The sequence below is a fragment of the Chiloscyllium punctatum genome, chromosome 36 (assembly GCF_047496795.1).
Source record: "Chiloscyllium punctatum isolate Juve2018m chromosome 36, sChiPun1.3, whole genome shotgun sequence".
Lineage (NCBI taxonomy): Eukaryota > Metazoa > Chordata > Chondrichthyes > Orectolobiformes > Hemiscylliidae > Chiloscyllium > Chiloscyllium punctatum.
In genome coordinates, this window is record NC_092774.1 from 68,329,866 (window position 1) to 68,347,575 (window position 17,710).

The 17,710-nt window shown below is 46.6% G+C and overlaps 1 protein-coding gene and 1 non-coding gene across 2 annotated transcripts in view; one reads left to right on the forward strand and one right to left on the reverse strand.

The window, feature by feature from the left end:
• The window catches only part of LOC140460632 (uncharacterized), a 1,198,404-nt gene that overhangs the window by 658,382 nt on the left and 522,312 nt on the right, over positions 1 to 17,710 (forward strand). The gene's annotated exons all lie outside the window — the stretch shown is intronic.
• Positions 1,659 to 1,748, reverse strand: trnap-cgg (transfer RNA proline (anticodon CGG)). Its single transcript is given in 2 exon segments — positions 1,659 to 1,694; positions 1,713 to 1,748. It is a non-coding gene; the product is annotated as a tRNA-Pro (tRNA).

A 17,710-nucleotide genomic window follows, 5' to 3' on the forward strand; every position in this document is an offset into this window, starting at 1 on the left:
AATGCATCTGTGGCTTTCCAGCACGGATGGGGAAGGGAATCCTCTCCCACCGTCCCCACATTTGCACGGTTTCCCCTTTGGAGGGAACTTTCCTTGTGTTGGTCTGGGATTGAAATTACAAACAGAACGGGGACAATAGCCTTTCCCACCGTGAGGGGTGAGACTTTGATTCCCCCAATCTGAGTAATTGGTTTGCAGCACTTTTCACAGTCAGCGCACTGAATCTCCCTCACTCCGGTGTCTCAGTGTTCTTCCTGCCGCACCAGTGTCCAGAATCTCTCAAGCAAACAAAAGCAAACGTCTTCTTGATTGGAATGGCTGCTGATATTCAAGTCTCAATGAATCAAGTGGCTCTGTCAGAAGTTGATGTATCATTTGCTTTCAGATTTCTTTCTACACGCCTTCCTGCGAAGAAAAATCACAAACTAAGTGATCACTGTCAGTACAGTTAATGAACATAACATAGGTGGCAATTCCTGTAGATTGTGAGATGCCTGCTGATCACATATTATCCAGACCACAGAAACCTGAAAACCCTCCTGCAGCCAGGTCGGCTTAGCTGTGCATGGAGGAAAACTTAATTTCAGTGACAATAACATGGAACAAACTGTTGTGGTTCTGTTCACCGAACTGGGAATTTGTGTTGAAGACGTTTCTTCCCCTATCTCGGTGACATCCTCGGTGCTTGGGAGCCTCCTGTGAAGCGCTTCTGTGATGTTTCCTCCGGCATTTAGAATGATTTGTACCTGCCGCTTCCGGTTGTCAGTTCCAGCTGTCCACTGCAGTGGCCGGTATATTGGGTCCAGGTCGATGTGTGTGTTGACTGAATCAGTGGATGAGTGCCATGCCTCTCGGAATTCCCTGGTTGTTCTCTGTTTGGCTTGTCCTATAATAGTAGTGTTGTCCCAGTCGAACTCACGTTGCTCGTCATGAGTTCGACTGGGACAACACTGCTATTACTACAACAATGAGCACAGGAGCAACAAATCTTCTCCCAAACATGGAACAAACTGCCTACAAAGATGCTGGAAATGGAGCTGAATCAAGGGTATGAAAATGAAATGTTAAGGCTGCTTGAGAAAAGAAAGCCAGTAAAGATGCTGAATGGCTTCCTGCTGACCTATTAAAGTAAAAAAAAGACAAAAAATGACGTAACTCCATTACTACATTAGAAGGTGAATAATAATTGCAAAGAAACTTTTACAACAGCCAACAATATCAGATATACACCATATAGAACAAAGAACAAAGAAAATTTACAGCACAGGAACAGGTTCTTCAGCTCTCCAAGCCTGAGCCGATACAAATGTCCTGTCTAAACCTGTCGGTCAATTCCTAAGCATCTGTATCCCTCTACTCCCGCCACCCCCACCGCCCCCACCGCCCCCACCGACCCCCACCGACCCCCACCGACCCCTGACCCCCGACTCATGCATTTATCCAGACGCATTTGAAATGAATCTACCTTGCCTCCTATGCTGGCAACGCGTTCCAAACGCCCACAAGCAAAGCTTGTGTTCAGTTTGAGTTAGTGTTGCCCTTGCCACGTTCATTGTAATGGCAGCTCTGCCCCACCCAAGCAGTCGGATCTCGTTTAACGAAGCTGCTTTTTGAGAAAATTGATTGGCCGTTTTTGCACAAGGAAATGTAAGAAACGAGGGCTCGTCCGGGATTTGAACCCGGGATCTCTCGCATGTTCCCACAGCTGAAAGCCCGAAGCGAGAATCATACCCCTAGACCAACGAGCCACAAGCTCCCATGCACCTCCAAGTCAATGCAGTTTGAGTTCAAGTAAAGCAAGGGGTTTAAATTTATTTTAGAAAACCTCCTTTGTGCCGTGGGAAAACTCCTGCCGCGGAAAACGCAGTGTTACAGATTCATAGTAACAGAAGCAGGAGTAGACCATTTGGTCAATCCTACTTCGTCATTCATTAAGATCACAGCTCCACCAACCTGCACTATCCCGACCGCCCTTAATTCCCCTTCCATGCAAAAACCCATCCAACTGTGCCTTCAATATACTTCATGAAGCTGTCTCAACTGCTGTCTTGGGCAAAGAATCCCATGGAATCTCACAGAGTAACACAGATGTACAATACGGAAACAGACCCTTCGGTCCAACTCGTCCATGCAGCCCAGATGCCCTAACCTCATCGAGTCCCACTTGCCAGCACTTGGCCCAAATCCTCATAAAACCTTCCTATTCATATACACATCCAGATGCATTTTAAATGCTGTAATTATACAGCCTCCATCACTTGCTCCAGCAGCTCATGCCGTACATGCATCACCCTCTGCGTGGAAAGGTTGCCCGTTATGTCCCTTCTATATCTTTCCCCTCCCCTACCTAAAACTATACCTTCTCGTTCTGGACTCCCCATCACAGGGAAAAGAACTTGTGTATTTGCTCTATCCATATCCCTCATGATTTTATAAACCTCTATAAGGTCACCCCTTAGCCTCCGATGCTCCAGCGAAAACTGGCTACTCAGCCTCTCCCTACAGCTCAACCTGCCAACCATGGCAACGTCCTGGTAAATCTTTTCTGCACCTTTTCTACTTTCACAACATCTTTCCGATAGGAAGCAGACCAAAATTACATGCAATATTCCAAAAGTGGCCTGACCAATGTTCTATACAGTTGCAACATCAGCTCGCAGCATCGATACTCGATGCCCTGACCAACAAAGGAAAGCATACCAAACACCTTCTTTACCATCCAATCTGCCTGCGTCTTTACTTTTAAGGAACTATCAACCTGAACTTCAAGGTCTCTTTGTTCAGCAACACTTCCAAGGAACTTACCATTAAGTGTAAAAGTCCTGCTCTGATTTGTTTGTCCAAAATGCAGCACCTCACATTTATCTACATTAACCTCCATCTGCCACTCCTCAGCCCATTGGCCCATCTGATCAAGATCCCGTTGAAATCTGAGGTAACCTTCTTTGCTGTCCACTACACCTCCAATTTTGGTGTCATCTACAAACGTACTAACTATACCTCCTCCGTTTACATGCAAATCATTTATATAAATGACAAAACGTAGTGGATCCAGCATCGATCCTTGCGACACACCATTGGTCACAGGACTTCAGTCTGAAAAGCAACCCTCCATCACCACCCTCTGTCTTCTGTCTTCGAGGCAGTTCTGTATCCAAATGGCTAGTTGTCCCTGCATTCCATGAGATTAAACGTTGCTCACCAGTCTCCCATGTGGAACCTTGATGAATGCCTTCCTGAAGTCCACATAAATCACGTCCATCACTCTGCCGTCATCAATCCACTTTGTTACTTCTTCAAAAAACTCAATCATGTTCGTGAGATATGACTTCCCAAGCACAAAGCCATGCTGACTATCCCTAATCAATTCTTGCCTTTCCAAATACATGTAAATCCTGTCTCTCAGGATTCTCTCCAACAACTTGCCCATCACGGATGTCAGGCTCACTGGTCTATACTTCCCTGGCTTTTCCTTACCACCTTTCTTAAATAGTGGTACCACGTTAGCCACCCTCTAGCCTTCCGGCACCTCACCTGTGACGATTGATGATACAAATATCTCACTAAGAGGCCCAGCAATCACTTCCCCAGTTTCCCACAGAGTTCTAGGGTACTCCTGATCAGGTCCTTGGAATTTATCCAACTTTATGCATTTCAAGATATCCAGCAATTTCGCATCTGCAATATGGACATTGTTTCAACATGTAACCATCTATTTTCTCACATTCTGTATCTTCCATGCCCTTCTCCGCAGTGAACACTGATGCACAATATCTGTTCAGTATCTCCCCCATCTACTGCAGCTCCACACAAAGGCCGTCTTGCTGATCTTTGAGGGGCCCTATTCTCTCCCTTGTTACCCTTTTGTCCTTAATGTATTTATAAAAAACACTTTGGATTCTCCTTAACTCTATTTGCCAAAGCTATCTCATGTCCCCTTTTTGCCCTCATGATTTCTCTCTTAAGTATGCTCGTACTGCATTTATACTCGAAGGATTCACTCGATCTCTCTGTCTATACCTGACATATGCTTCCTTCTTTGTCTTAACCAAAATGTCAATTTCTCTGGTCATCCAGCGTTCCCCAACATACCAGTCTTTCCTTTCACCCTAACAGGAGTATACTGTCAGGACTCTTGTTATCTCATATCTGAAGGCTTCCCATTTTCCAGTAGTCCTTTAACCTGCGAACATCTGCCCCCAATCAGCTTTTGAAGGATCTTGCCGAATACCTGAGTTTTCCTCCAATTTAGAACTTGAACTTTTAGATCTGATACATTATTTTCAATCGCTATTCTAATGTTAATTGAATTATGGTTGCTGGCCCTTAGGTTTTGCACTCTCCCCAGTATGTACATCTAGATTATTATTGAGAAAATTTCCTTGTACACACTTAATACATTTCTCTATTTGACGGATAAGTAAATGGGCAGGAGTTATACCTTGGGTCCACTCTTCCTTCATTCCCATCAACCCTACTCCCATTCCCACCCCAATCGTCCCAAGGCACTTTCCCCTGAAACTGTCGTATGTGTAACACCAGCCCATCTACCTGCACCCTCCTCACTATGCGAAGGCCCAAACATACCTTCCAGGTGAAGCAGCACTTTACCTGCACTTCCCACAACCCAGTCTACTGCATTTGTTGCTCACAATGTGGTCTCATCTTCATTGGGGAAATGAAGCGTAAACTGGGTGACTGCTGCACAGAACATCTCCGTCCTGCCCGCAAAAAGACCCCGAGCTTCCAGTTTCCTGCCAATTCCACACCCTCCCCTGTTCCCTGGCCAACCTCTCTGTCTCAGGTTTGCTGTAGTGTTCCAGCGAAGCTCAGCACCAGCAGAACGAAGAGCACCAAATATTGCACTTGGGGACCATACATCCTTTCGGTCCCAATATCGAATTCAATAAATCTAGGGCCTGAACTCCATAGAATCCTCGTCCCTTCCACTCTCACCAAGCCTTGTTATCACATAGTCTGTCATTACACACTACCTATTCTTAGCTACGGACAGTCTCCATTTACTGTTGTTCACCCTCCCACGCAGATTGTTATCAACTCCCTTTCCTGTCCAAAAATTCTTCCCTCGCTTTGGGCTCTGTCCTGATCTATTATTTACTGCGTCCGCCTTCCTCCCACAATATCTTTCCCATATAAACCGACATTTTCCCGATCACCATCAGTTCTATGGAAGGGTCACCGGCAATTCCTGTTTTTTTTGTTTCTGATATACAGCATCCGCAATTCTTTCAGTTATTTATTGAGAGAGAGTTGGAAATTGTTTCGATAGACAGAGGGAGAGGGGGGAGAGATAGAAGAGACATGAACTGTTGATCTCCGTTGTTCCTCTTAACGTAAAATCATTGCAGTGCGATCAGTTCCCTTAACCACGAATAGAAACGCACTGCTCTCTGTAGGCTTGTGGCGCAACGGTAGCGCATCTGGTTCGAGCTCCAAAAATTACGTGTTCAAATCACTTCCGGCTCACTGCAGTTAATGATACCTCCAGAAAGGAGCATGCTCGCGGGTATGTGTTGAGCCAAGTCTGCTTCCTGGGCACTTTCGATCACACATGAAGCTTTGCTGTCAGTTTGATTTGTGAATACTGTGTCAGGGAGGTGCTGTGCCCATTGTTTGGGTAAATGCTCAGCTTTCCCCAGTGTGAGAAGTAAAATATGAGCTGTTCTATCAGGGGTTTTAAACACACTGCCGCCTCCCTGTGGGCAGCCACTTCGTTCAGTTGGTGACAGCGCGGATATGGATAACATTATTCCGATATTTTTACAACATAATCTAGAGACTCCCAGCTTTCTGTTTCAATCTATCAGGAGAGTGACAGCGAGTTCAGATAGAAATGTTTCCCACCAACAGCAAATTCTTTCCTCTCACTGGACACAGTTAAAATTATTTTTATCCAACAGAAGGAGCGGAAACTACAGTCTGACGGCCCCTCTCCACATTAACGGTGAGCCTGAATTTTATAAACGGTGTCAGTAAAATCCAGTCGCGGACACTGATTTGGTTCAATCGTTTTTTGCCAAGCGAAATTCACCGAGAGGATGCTGCGGTGTGAAACAGCGTGGGGAATTACTGCAGGGCCTCCTGCGCATGGAACACACCGCAACTGATGTGTTTCACCTTCACCAGTTTATTCCTATCTCGGAGAAGAGAGATTTGATGATTCGTATCATAGCAGCCCGACAGAGAACAGGAGAAGAGCACTCAGCACAAGCTTGTCACCACAGCTGGGTCACCGTGGTCTGTATATCAGAATGGAACATTTATTTGCATCTACTGACTGGAAGCGCAGCAAGTTGGAGTGCTGGTGGGACTATCACACAGGAAAAAACGGCTTTGACCTATCAGCTGGAGTGGCTCCCAATGCGCAACTCCGCTCACCTCAACTGAATAACTGTAAACAAACTACTCAGTGATTCAAAGGAATACTCGGTTTTGAATCTGCATTGTGGCATGTACCTTCGAGAATGATGTCAAAACACCTTCATTACTGTGATGGAGTATCCTGTTGGACAGAATATACCGGTTGTCAAATGTCCCACATGCTGTTGGTCCAACTCCGATTTTCCTCAAAACCACAAAATGCGTGACAGCGCAGACTGAGGCCATGCCGCCCAACTTAGCTCTGCTGGCTCGACACAATATGTAAATACGTGTCTCTGTGTGTATCATTCTGTCGCCCTCTCCCTGTAAATCTGCACATTGTTACATTGAACATGACCATTGAATTCCCTTTTGTGTCCATTGAATCTGCCTCTTTGTCACTGTGGGATTTACAGGGATTTACTGACCCCACTCACTGCGCGAAAACATTCTTCCTAATGTCACTTTTACTTTTCCTGATGACTTTAAATCTCTGCCAAATCGTTCTCGATCCTTTCATTCATGGGAGCATTTTCACTTCATTACTTCCTCTGTCTAGACCCCTGGTGACTTGGAAAACTTCAATCAGGCCAACGTTCAGCCTTCCGTTCAACAAAAGCTCCCAACTTTCCAATCTACCTTCACTGCTGTCATTCCTCATGCATGGCACCATTCACTTCAACCTGTTCAGCACTGTCTCCAATCACTTCACTTCCCGCTTCCTGAAATTTCCCCCTCAGAACTGAACAGTAATGCAGCTGGATGATTCGGATTGCGCGGGCGAACAATCTACAATTCTTGACTCCACTTTTCACAAATGATCCCTTCGCATAGCTCACTGCAATTGGAGCTCTGCCCCATCCTTCCTTCAGACAGTCTGATCTCGTTTCATTGAGAAATTTTGCACAAGGCAATTTAAGAAATGAGGGCTCGTCCGGGATTCCAACCCAGCGTCTCTCGCCCGAGCGTGTAACTGAAGACCCAAAGCGAAATTCGCACTGCTAGACCAGCGAGCCAATGGCCGTTGAATTCCGTCTCTGCCCTGACCCCTGACACCCCAAGCGCCCTCCCCTGAAGCAGTTGAGACTTGCTCAGTGAGAAATACATTTGACATTGCTCCAAGAAATGCAAACAGCAAAGAGATTCCACAACATTTGCTTCTCATTCTTTCTCCCTGCGCCCAGGACGCTGCTGTTTGTCCGGTTCCCAGGAACCGGACTCTCTCCACTGGTGGATAATTAAACCATTTTGTTTCTACTTGCAAACTGTTCTGGGGAGGGCAGAGCCCATCCGCTCTTCTGCTCTCTCTCTCTATCACTTTGGATGGGAGACGTCAGTTCCACTAATGCGTCGGAAATTGGCAAGTTTTAAATACATTACAAAGGTCTGTAATCAAAGAAACAGAAAGATGCTGTGATGGCGGGACAGAGAGAAATGGACACCAGAAACTGTTCCCTCAGGTAAATTCATATGAGTGTATTTGTGTGCAGCTTGCTCGGTGTTCAGAATTCGTCTTCACACAGCAATCCTGCAGAAAGACCTTTCTAACACGGGCGTCTGTTTCTTTGCTGCGAACGGGCAGCAGTGAATATCTGAGCCCCAACTGTCCCAGATGAAGTTGAAAATGAGCCATTGTTTCTCCCTCAGCCGCTCTGTCCCAGAGACAGGGAGAGGGACGGCATCAACGCGTGACGTCATTCCGCCGCAGCCTGAAGCCGTTCAGTCCATCATTTCCATGTGACTCTCTGTCACTTGTATCTCTCCGAGATGATTCCCAATCGGTGATATGTGTCCTCATCATGGGAACTGTGTCTGTGTGGTGATGCTGCTTTCGAAATGCTGATCGTCCTGTCATTCACGTCTGAACCGGAGTGGGGAATTATTGCAGGGAATGAATACGACCGCAAATAATGTGGCTTTGTGGTTCAGTGGTTAACCCTGCTGTCTCATAACGGGACCTGAATTCGATCCTACCCGTGTGCAGTTTGTTCGAGTGTAGTTTGTTCAATGTCTGCGTGGGTTTCCTGCTCCTGTTTCCTTCCACAGTCGAAAGATATGCAGGTTAGATGGATTGACCATGCCCAGAGATCCGGTTAGGTGCATCAGTCAGAAGGAAATGTAGGGTCTGGGCGGGTTACTCTTCGAAGGGTTGATACGGACTTCTTGAAGAGGAGGGCCTGTTTCCACACGGTAGGGATCCGAATTCGAATTGTTTCAACTTCACCAGCTCATTCCGATTTCAGAGAAGAGGTGTTAGGATTCAGTTCAGAGCAGACTGTCGGGAAACAACTCAAATCTCCACAAGCACTTCCCCTCAGTTGTGCAAATTGGGCCAGTGTTTAGTGACATATTCAGTTCAGGTACTCGAAGAGTTGGGAAGCAGAGGCAAAGGCAAGATACAGAACAGAGTACCGTTACAAAGCGAAGCAATAGCAGACGATAGTTTCGATCTAGTGACATGAACCCACTCTACTTTCCCGCACGGAGTGTTTTGCACAGATCCCTTCAACCTTTCATCTGGCGTGTGGCATGCACGTTTGAGACTGATGTCAAAGACCTCTACTGCTGTCCTGTAATATGCTGTTGTGCAGACACATAGAGGCTGTCTAAATATAAACGTTGTTCTAAATTCCCACAATCTGTTGGTCGAACTGTGATTTCACTCTGAACCACAACGTGTCACAGCGCAGAGGGAGGCCATGCGGCCCACCTTCGCTCTGCTGGTTATTCGCCGTAAGTAAACGTGTGTCTCAATTCGTATCATTCTATTGCCTTCCCTGTGTAAATCTGCACACCTGAACATGACCACCGAATTCCCTTCTGTGTCCAATGAATCTTCCTCTTTGTCACTGTCAGGCAGGGATTTACTGACATTAACGATTCCCTGTATGGAAACGTTCTTCCTAATGTCACTTTTACTTCTTTTCTTCGTGACTTTAAAACTCTGCAGAATCATTGTGGATCCTTTCAGGCGTGGGAGCATTTTCACAACATTATTCTCTGTTTCTAGGTCCCTCATGACTAGCAAAGCGTCCATTCTCCGTGTAGAGCTGTCCCAATTTTCCAATCTAGCTTCATTGCTGACATTCCTCACACACCGCATCTCTGGCAAGTCTGCGCAGTAGAAGACCCAAAGCGAGATTTATACCCCTAGACCAACGAGCCAGAAAGCGGGCATGCACCCACCCGCCACACCTCTTGAACTAACTGAGACTTGTTCAGTGTGAAATACATTTGACACTGCTCTAAGAATTGCAAGCGGCAGAGAGTTTCCAGAACAGCTGCTTCTCATTCTGTCTCCCTGCTGCTGTTTATCCCGTCCCCAGACACCGGGCTCTCTCCTCTGGCAGTTAATTAAACTATTTTGTTTCTAAACATTTTTCTGACACCAAGGTTGCCAGTGACAAGCATTGCCCTCCTCAACATAGGGTACAGAGAACAGGAGAAGACCACTCAGACCTCCACGAGGGTGTCACCGCAACTATGCACGTCGGGCCAGAATATCAATGTGAAATATTATGTCGAAGATTTTTGGGAAGCAGGTGAGAAGGCAAGGTGCAGAACAGAGCGCCCTTATGCGGGAAAGCTGCTCAAGACGACATTGAGTGAATAGGAGAGAATAGGACATGGCAGATTTCAGGCCCTAAAGTCATGGAATTCAATATTGAAGACCGGAGGGGTATAGGGTCTTCAAGGGGAAAATGAGGCGTTGTTCTTCCACCTGGAGCTGAGCTTTGCTGGAACACTGCTGCATGCCTGAGACAGAGATGTTGGCCAGGGAACAGGGTGGCGTATTAAAGTGACAGGCAACCAGAAGCTCAGGGACAGTTTATCAAAGAAACCTCCCTGTGGGTCTGGGCAACCCCGCATCGGGAAGCACTGAGATGGCCAACCACTACCAGTTAACATGGGGAATACATCTCCACGTTGCACAGCCTCGAAACAAACTTCCCGTTCTTCCACTTAAAGTTCAAGAGCCCTCAAACCGAAATTCCCCAGGTTCGTTTGGAAGAATGTTTCCAGGTGTTTGCAAAGTATATCTATGAGCACTTTGTTAAAGTCTGAACGTTGCGAGTGTTGAAATTGTGAGATTCTGAGCGAAATCACGGTTCGAAAAAACAATGTGGGAATTTAGACAGAGTTTATATTTGCACGATATGTCTGTGGGTGCGTGATGGGAGCATAACCCAGATGGGAAACCATCTCTCCTCTTCGCTCAATGTCGTCTTTAGCAGCATTCCCATCTAACGGTGGTCTGTCCTGCACCTTGCCTTCTCATCTGCTTCCCAAAAAACTTTGACATAAATATGACACATTGATGTAGTGGACCAATGTGCGCAGTTGAAATGACACACCCGTGGAGGTCTGCGAGGTCTTCTCCTGTTTCGTGTCCCCTATGATGAGGAGGGCAATGCTTGTCACTGGTCACTCCAGTGTCAGAGAAAGGGTTAGAAACAAAACGGTTGAATTATCTGCCAGTGGAGAGAGCCCGGTTCCTGGGGACGGGACAAACAGCAGCCGGGAGACAAAATAAGAAACAACTGTTCTGGAAACTCTTTGTCGCTTGCAATTCTTAGAGCAATGTCAAATAAATTTCACACAGAGCAAGACTCAGTGGGTTCAAGAGGTTGGGCGCGGTGTACATACGCGCCTGGTGACTGGTTCGTTGGTCTAGGCGTATAATTCGTGTTTTGGGCCTTCTTCTACGCAGAATTGTGAGAGATCCCGGGTTCAAATCCCAGGCAAGCCCGCATGTCATGATTTGCGAAAAAGCGCCTGATTAGTTTTCTCAAAAAGCACCTTCGCAAAACGAGGTTGGGCTCCCTGGAGTACGAATGGGCCAGAATGTTGGTAGGGAAGTGAAATGATTGGAGATAGCGTTGAACAGGTTGTCGTGAGTAGTGGCGCTGTTTGAAGATTGTCAGTGATGCAGGTTGATTGGAAAATTCGAACAGCTCTCCTCGGAGAACTGAAATTTGAAATCTGGCCTGATTGAAGTTTTCCAAGTCATGCGGGGTCCAGACAGAGAAAGCAATGTAGTCAAAATGTTCCCACGCCTGAAAGGATCGGCCACGATTCGACAATGTTTTAAAGTCATGATGAAAAGAACTAAAAGTGGTATTAGGAAGAATGCTTTCGTACAGGGAGTCATTAGGGTCAGCAAATCCCTGTCTGACATTGACAAAGAGGCAGATTTAAGAGACGCAAAAGGGAATTCGGGGGTCATGTTTAAAATAACAATGTGGAGAATTACACGGAGAAAGCAAGAAAATGATACGAATAGAGACAAACGTTTACTTACGGTGTAGAATCAGCAGAGCGAAGGTGGGCCGTATAGCCTCCGTCTGCGCTGTGACAAATGTTGTGAATCAGAGTGAAATCACAGTTCCTGTATATTCCTGTCAGGGTGAAAGGGAAGGCTGGTAGGAAAAAGGCAATGCTGGATGACTAAAGAAATTGAGGGTGTGGTTAAGAAAAAGAAGGAAGCATATGTCAGGTATAGACAGGATAGATCGAGTGAATCCTTAGAAGAGTGTAAAGGAAATAGGTGTATACTTAAGAGGGAAGTCAAGAGGGCAAAACGGGGGCATGAGGTAGCTTTGGCAAATAGAATTAAGGAGAATCCAAAGGGTTTTTAAAAATATATTCAGGACAAGAGGGTAACTAGGGAGAGAATAGGGCACCTCAAAAATCAGAAAGGCTGCCTTTGTGTGCAGCGACAGGAAGTGGGGGAGATACTAAATGAATATTTTGCATCAGTATTTACTGTGGAAAAGGATATGGAAGATATAGAGTGTAGGGAAATAGATGGTGACATCTTGCAAAATGTTCAGATTACAGAGGAAGAAGTGCTGAATGTCTTGAAACGGTTAAAGATGGATAAATCCCCAGAACCTGATCAGGTGTACCCAAGAACTCTGTGGGACGCTAGAGAAGTGATTGCTGGGCCTCTTGCTGAGTTATTTGTATCATAGATCGTCACAGGTGAAGTGCTGGAAGACTGGGTGTTGGCAAACGAGGTGCCACTGTTTAAGAAGGACAATAAAGACAATCCAGGTAACTACAGACTGGTGAGCATGACCACGGTGATGGGCAAGTTGTTGGAGGGAATCCTGAGGGGCAGGATGTACATGTATTTGGAAAGGTAAGGGCTGATTAGAGATAGTCAACATGGCTTTGTGCGTAGGAATTCGTGTCTCAGAAACTTGATTGAGTTTTTTGAAGAAGTAACAAAGAAGATTGATGAGGGCAGAGCAGTAGATGTGATCGATATGCCCTTCAGAAGGCGTTCGACAAGGTTCCCCATGGGAGACTGATTAGCAAGGTTAGATCTCAGGGAAAACTAGCCATTTGGATACAGAAATGGCTCAAAGGTAGAAGACAGAGGGTGGTGGTGGAGGGTTGTTTTTCAGACTGGAGGCCTGTGACCAGTGGAGTGCCACAAGGATCAGTGTTGGGCCCTCTACTTTTTGTCATTTGCATGAATAATTTGGATGCGAGCATAAAAGGTACAGTTAGTAAGTTTGCAGATGACACCAAAATTGGAGGTGTAGTGGACAGCGAAGAGGGTTCCCTCAGATTACAACAGGTTCTGGACCAGATGGGCCAAGGGGCTGAGAAGTGGCAGATGGAGTTTAATTCAGATAAATGTGAGGGGCTGCATTTTGGGAAAGCAAATCTTAGCAGGACTTATATAATTAATGGGAAGGTCCTAGGGAGTGTTGCTGAACAAAGAGACCTTGGACTGCAGGTTCATAGCTCCTTGAAAGTGGAGTCGCAGGTAGATAGGATAGTGGAGAATGCGTTTGGTATGCTTTCCTTTATTGGTCAGAGTATTAAGTACAGGAGTTGGGAAATCATGTTGCGGCTGTACAGGACATTGGTTAGGCCACTGTTGGACTATTGCGTGTAATTCTGGTCTCCTTTCTATCGGAAAGATGTTGTGAAACTTGAAAGAGTTCAGAAAAGATTTGCAAAGATTTTGCCAGGTTTGGAGGATCTGAGCTAGAGGGAGAGGCTGAACAGTCTGGGGCTGTTTTCCCTGGAGCGTCAGAGGCTGAGGGGTGAACATATAGAGGTTTACAGAGTTATGAGGGGCATGGATATGATAAATAGGCAAAGGCTTTTCTCTCGGATCTGGGAGTCCAGAACTAGAGGGCATAGGTTTAGGGTGAGAGGGGAAAGATAGAAATGAGACCTAAGGAGCAACTGTTTCACGCAGAGGGTGGTACGTGTACGGAATGAGCTGCCAGAGGAAATGGTGGAGGCTGGTACAATTGCCACATTTAAGAGGCATTTGGATGGGTATATGAATAGGAAGGGTTTGGAGGGATATGGGCTGAGTGCTGGCAGGTGGGACTAGATTGGGTTGTGATATCTGGTCGGCATGGATGGGTTGGACCGAAGGGTCTGTTTCCATGCTGGACATCTCTATGACTCTATGATTTTGTCTGGCAGCCCAACTTTTATCGATCTATTCCCCAGGCTGGGGGAAGTCCAAAACTAGAGTTGTTTAGGCTGAGAGGGAAAAGGTTTAAAAGGACCGAACAGGGTAACTTTTTCACGCAGAGAGTGGCATCTGTTTGGAATGAGCTGCCAGCGGCAGTTGTCGAGGCTGGTAGAATTACAATCTTTAAAAGGCATCTGGATGGAGGTATGAATAGGAAGGGCTGAGAGAGATATGGGTCACATGCTGACAAATGGATCACTAGGTTAATTTAGGAAATTTTGTCGGCGTGGACCAAAAGGTTTGTTCCTGTTCTCTGCAAATCTATGACTGTATTTCTACATATTCTGAATCAATTTCACAAGACTAGGAATAGACCATTCCAACATTACAGGCTGTCCTCAACTGTGGCCTAACTGCGCAGATTTCAATGCAAGTTTCAGAAAGATGTCTGCAGCTTTTTTTAAACAGTTGAATATGCTTTCAGACATTACTGATGTTTCTGAGTGCATGATCTCAGCTATTCTCAATGTTAAAGGTCAGCCATTTCTCACGTTTCCCTTCCCCACCCCCACCCCAGGTCGCCATCACCATCCATTCTCTCTCTCTCATTAGAAGGGTTTGATACAGTGATCAAAGAGGGCTCGAGGCACGAGAAAGGACGGGGGAGGGTACTCAGAGTGAGATTGGACGGGGGTCGCAGAGACTGGGGGAAGACAAAGAGAGAAAATGGGAAGGAGAGCAGAGCATTGTTGGTAGGGAATACATGGGGGTACACAGGGTAGGAGCAGAGAGACAGAATGTGGTGAAGAGGATTGGGGAGGAGAGAGAGAATGCGGAGTTGTACAGTGTGAAGTGAAAGAAATTGGTTGCAGAGTGTGGGCAGAGAGAATGGACGGGGCAGTGGGTGGAGAGAGGATGGACGGGGGCCTGTGGTGGGGAGAGAATGGACGGGGCAGTGGATGGGGAGAGGATGGACGGGGAGCAGTGGATGGGGAGAGAATGGACGGGGCAGTGGGTGGAGAGAGAATGGACGGGGAGCAGTGGATGGGGAGATAATGGACGGGGCAGTGGATGGGGAGATAATGGACGGGGCAGTGGATGGGGAGATAATGGTCGGGGCAGTGGGAGGGGAGAGAATGGACGGGCGGCAGTGGGTGGGGACAGAATGGACAGGGCAAAGGTTGGGTGAGAATGGACGGGGTAGAGGGTGGAGAAAGAGAGCAACAATGAATGGCGGGAGAAGGTGGGGGAGAGAAGGAATGGATGGGGGCAGCGTGTGGGAGGTGAGAGAAAATTAGTGTAAGGGAAGGGACTGGATTGGGGAAGGCAGAGGGTGGAGCGAAAAAGGGAATGGATGGGGACAGAGGGTGGATGAGGGACTGGACAGAGGGCAGAGGGTGCAGAGATAGAATGGACGGAGTGGGGAGAGTGGCATGTGTGGGAGAGAGAGAAGGGACTGGTAGGTTAGGGTAGAGAGAGAGAATGGACAGGGGATGCTATGGGTGGCGGTGAGGGAATGGACATGGGACGCTATGGGGATGATTGGATGGGGAGGTGAGAATGCATCCCACCCACTCCCAGCATCCCCTTCTCTGCACATGTGCAGTGCAGACTTTTCTGAATGACACGAGAGACGAGTCTGGAACACTGTGTGAGTGCAGTCACCCTCACATCCTGGCATCAGCAAACCACTGCCTTTCTGTTTTAAAAACTAAATAACGAAGTGGGCTATATACTAAGGATGGCGAGATATGGCTGAGAAACTGAACAGAGGGTCAGCACTTTCAGGAGAGGGGAGCTGGGCAAAGGCAGGAGGATGGAAGGATGAATTTGGGTTGGAATACATTGAAAGATTTAGGAATTGAGAGACAGAGATTTTGGGTAGAAGAAAGAGAAGGCTGTTCTGTGCAAACCAAAATTCTCTCATCCTATTTTCTGCCTTGCACTGACAGCAGTGATCTGTTTTCTCAAGTTATTAGCAGAGGAGGATTTGCTTTTCAGGCATGGACAAGAAATTTAGTCAGGGCCTGAATATCAGCAGTGTTTGAATCCAGGAGGGGAAACGTTTGTCTGCAGGAAATGAATTCAAATATCAACATGCATTGAGAATCCCCGTGAATACACGCAGCCTGCGTGGGAGTACTCAAGGGTTCTAATTGCGGAGAGAACTTTAATTTTTCAGCGAAATGTGGACCAGTGTTCTCGCTATAGACGAGCCCTTCATTGGATCGTTGAATCTGCCGAGTAACAACGACCCCTGCCCCGTGGAAACTCTATGGAAGCAAATTGAATTCCTCAAACTGCTTGGAGTGTCACCAGGATTGGGGAGAAGCCAATTGATTGCCGAGAGCTGGAGAGGGGATTCCTCACAGCGCCAGGGACCTGGGTTCAATCCCACCCTCACAGTGACTGTGTGGATTTTGCACTTTCCTACCCCTTCCCCAACCCCTGTCCGTGTCGGTTTCCTTTGGGTGCTCGGGTTTTCTCCCATGTTCCAAAGTTGTGCAGGCTAGAGTGGATTGCACGTTCTAAATTCAGGGATTAGCTGTGGGGTTATCGGGTGGGTCGGGGGGGTGGGGGTATGTTCTTCGGAGGGTCAGTGTGGACTTGGTGGGCCAAATGGCCTGTTTCCACAGTGAATCCCCCAACGTGTCTGCAGCCTGGCTTCCAGCTCCATCTCTCTGTGCCGAAGGTCCTCCAGTATGTGTATTCCTTCGTTTCCAGCACCCAGAACGTCCCACCTTCTGCAAATCGAAAAACAAGTCCCACCCTGCCCACTCCAATGTGTGTTGTGTAACTGCTTAATCATTTTTAGTGGCCCAGCAAAGGCTGATAGCCAAGTTTGGAAACCAGGAGGATGGCCTCAATCGCGACCATGGGTTCATGTCACATGACAGGTAACCCCACTTCACTGTTACGCTCTCTCTGTCTCACTCTCACACACGCACATATTCACACGCTCGTGCAGAGCCTTTCCGACAGACATGCTCTCTCTCAGACACACACTAATACCCCCCCCCACACTCACACCCACGCATACATCTTCGCACATGATTACAGTCCATCACACACACACTTTACCCAGCCTGCACGCGCACATACACACTGTCTCTCTCATTCATGCACTCACACATTTGGGGTGAATTTGCATTTGCAGGATTATATATTTGGAAATAGAACCAGTCTGACTCAAGATTGGGATACAGACAGACTCTCACCTCACAGCTTTCATGCGTTGTTTGATGTGAGGTGTTACCTCCTTTTATAAAACATCAAGTTTCCTGGAGAACGTGACTTAAAAGAAGTTCTGGAATGTACAAATTAGTGAACCGAAATCTGCAGCCCATTTTAAAAGATGAAAGATTTAACAGTAATCTCGGTTTCTTCAATATGTCACTTATGTTGCATGACAGTCTAATGATTTTGCGATATATTCTGTGTCTTGTGATTCTACACCACAGCTACCTGAAGAAGGAGCAGCACTTCGAAACCTAGTGTTTCCAAATAAACCTGTTAGAATATACCCTGGTGTTTGTGAGATTTTAAAACTTTGTTTCCAGTGAATACAGCCCACACCTCCCACTGTTGCCAGTAAAGTTTGCAATTTCAATGAAACAATGAAGCAGAAGTCCTGAAAAAATATAAAGTTTGGAACAATATTAGCTACTCATTCACTGGTCCTTCTGAGACATGACATTAGTGCTGGAGGCTGAAAGAAATGAGCAGCTTTAAAACAAAAACCTGTTGGACCTCACAGAGTCTTAGCCGGGCGGTAAGTTCAGGTAACCTTTACTCCGACCCTATTTTGTTACAGCTTCAGATTTCCCCAGGAAAAAGGCAGACAAAAAGTAGTTTTTAAAGAAAACACCTCCAGGTCAA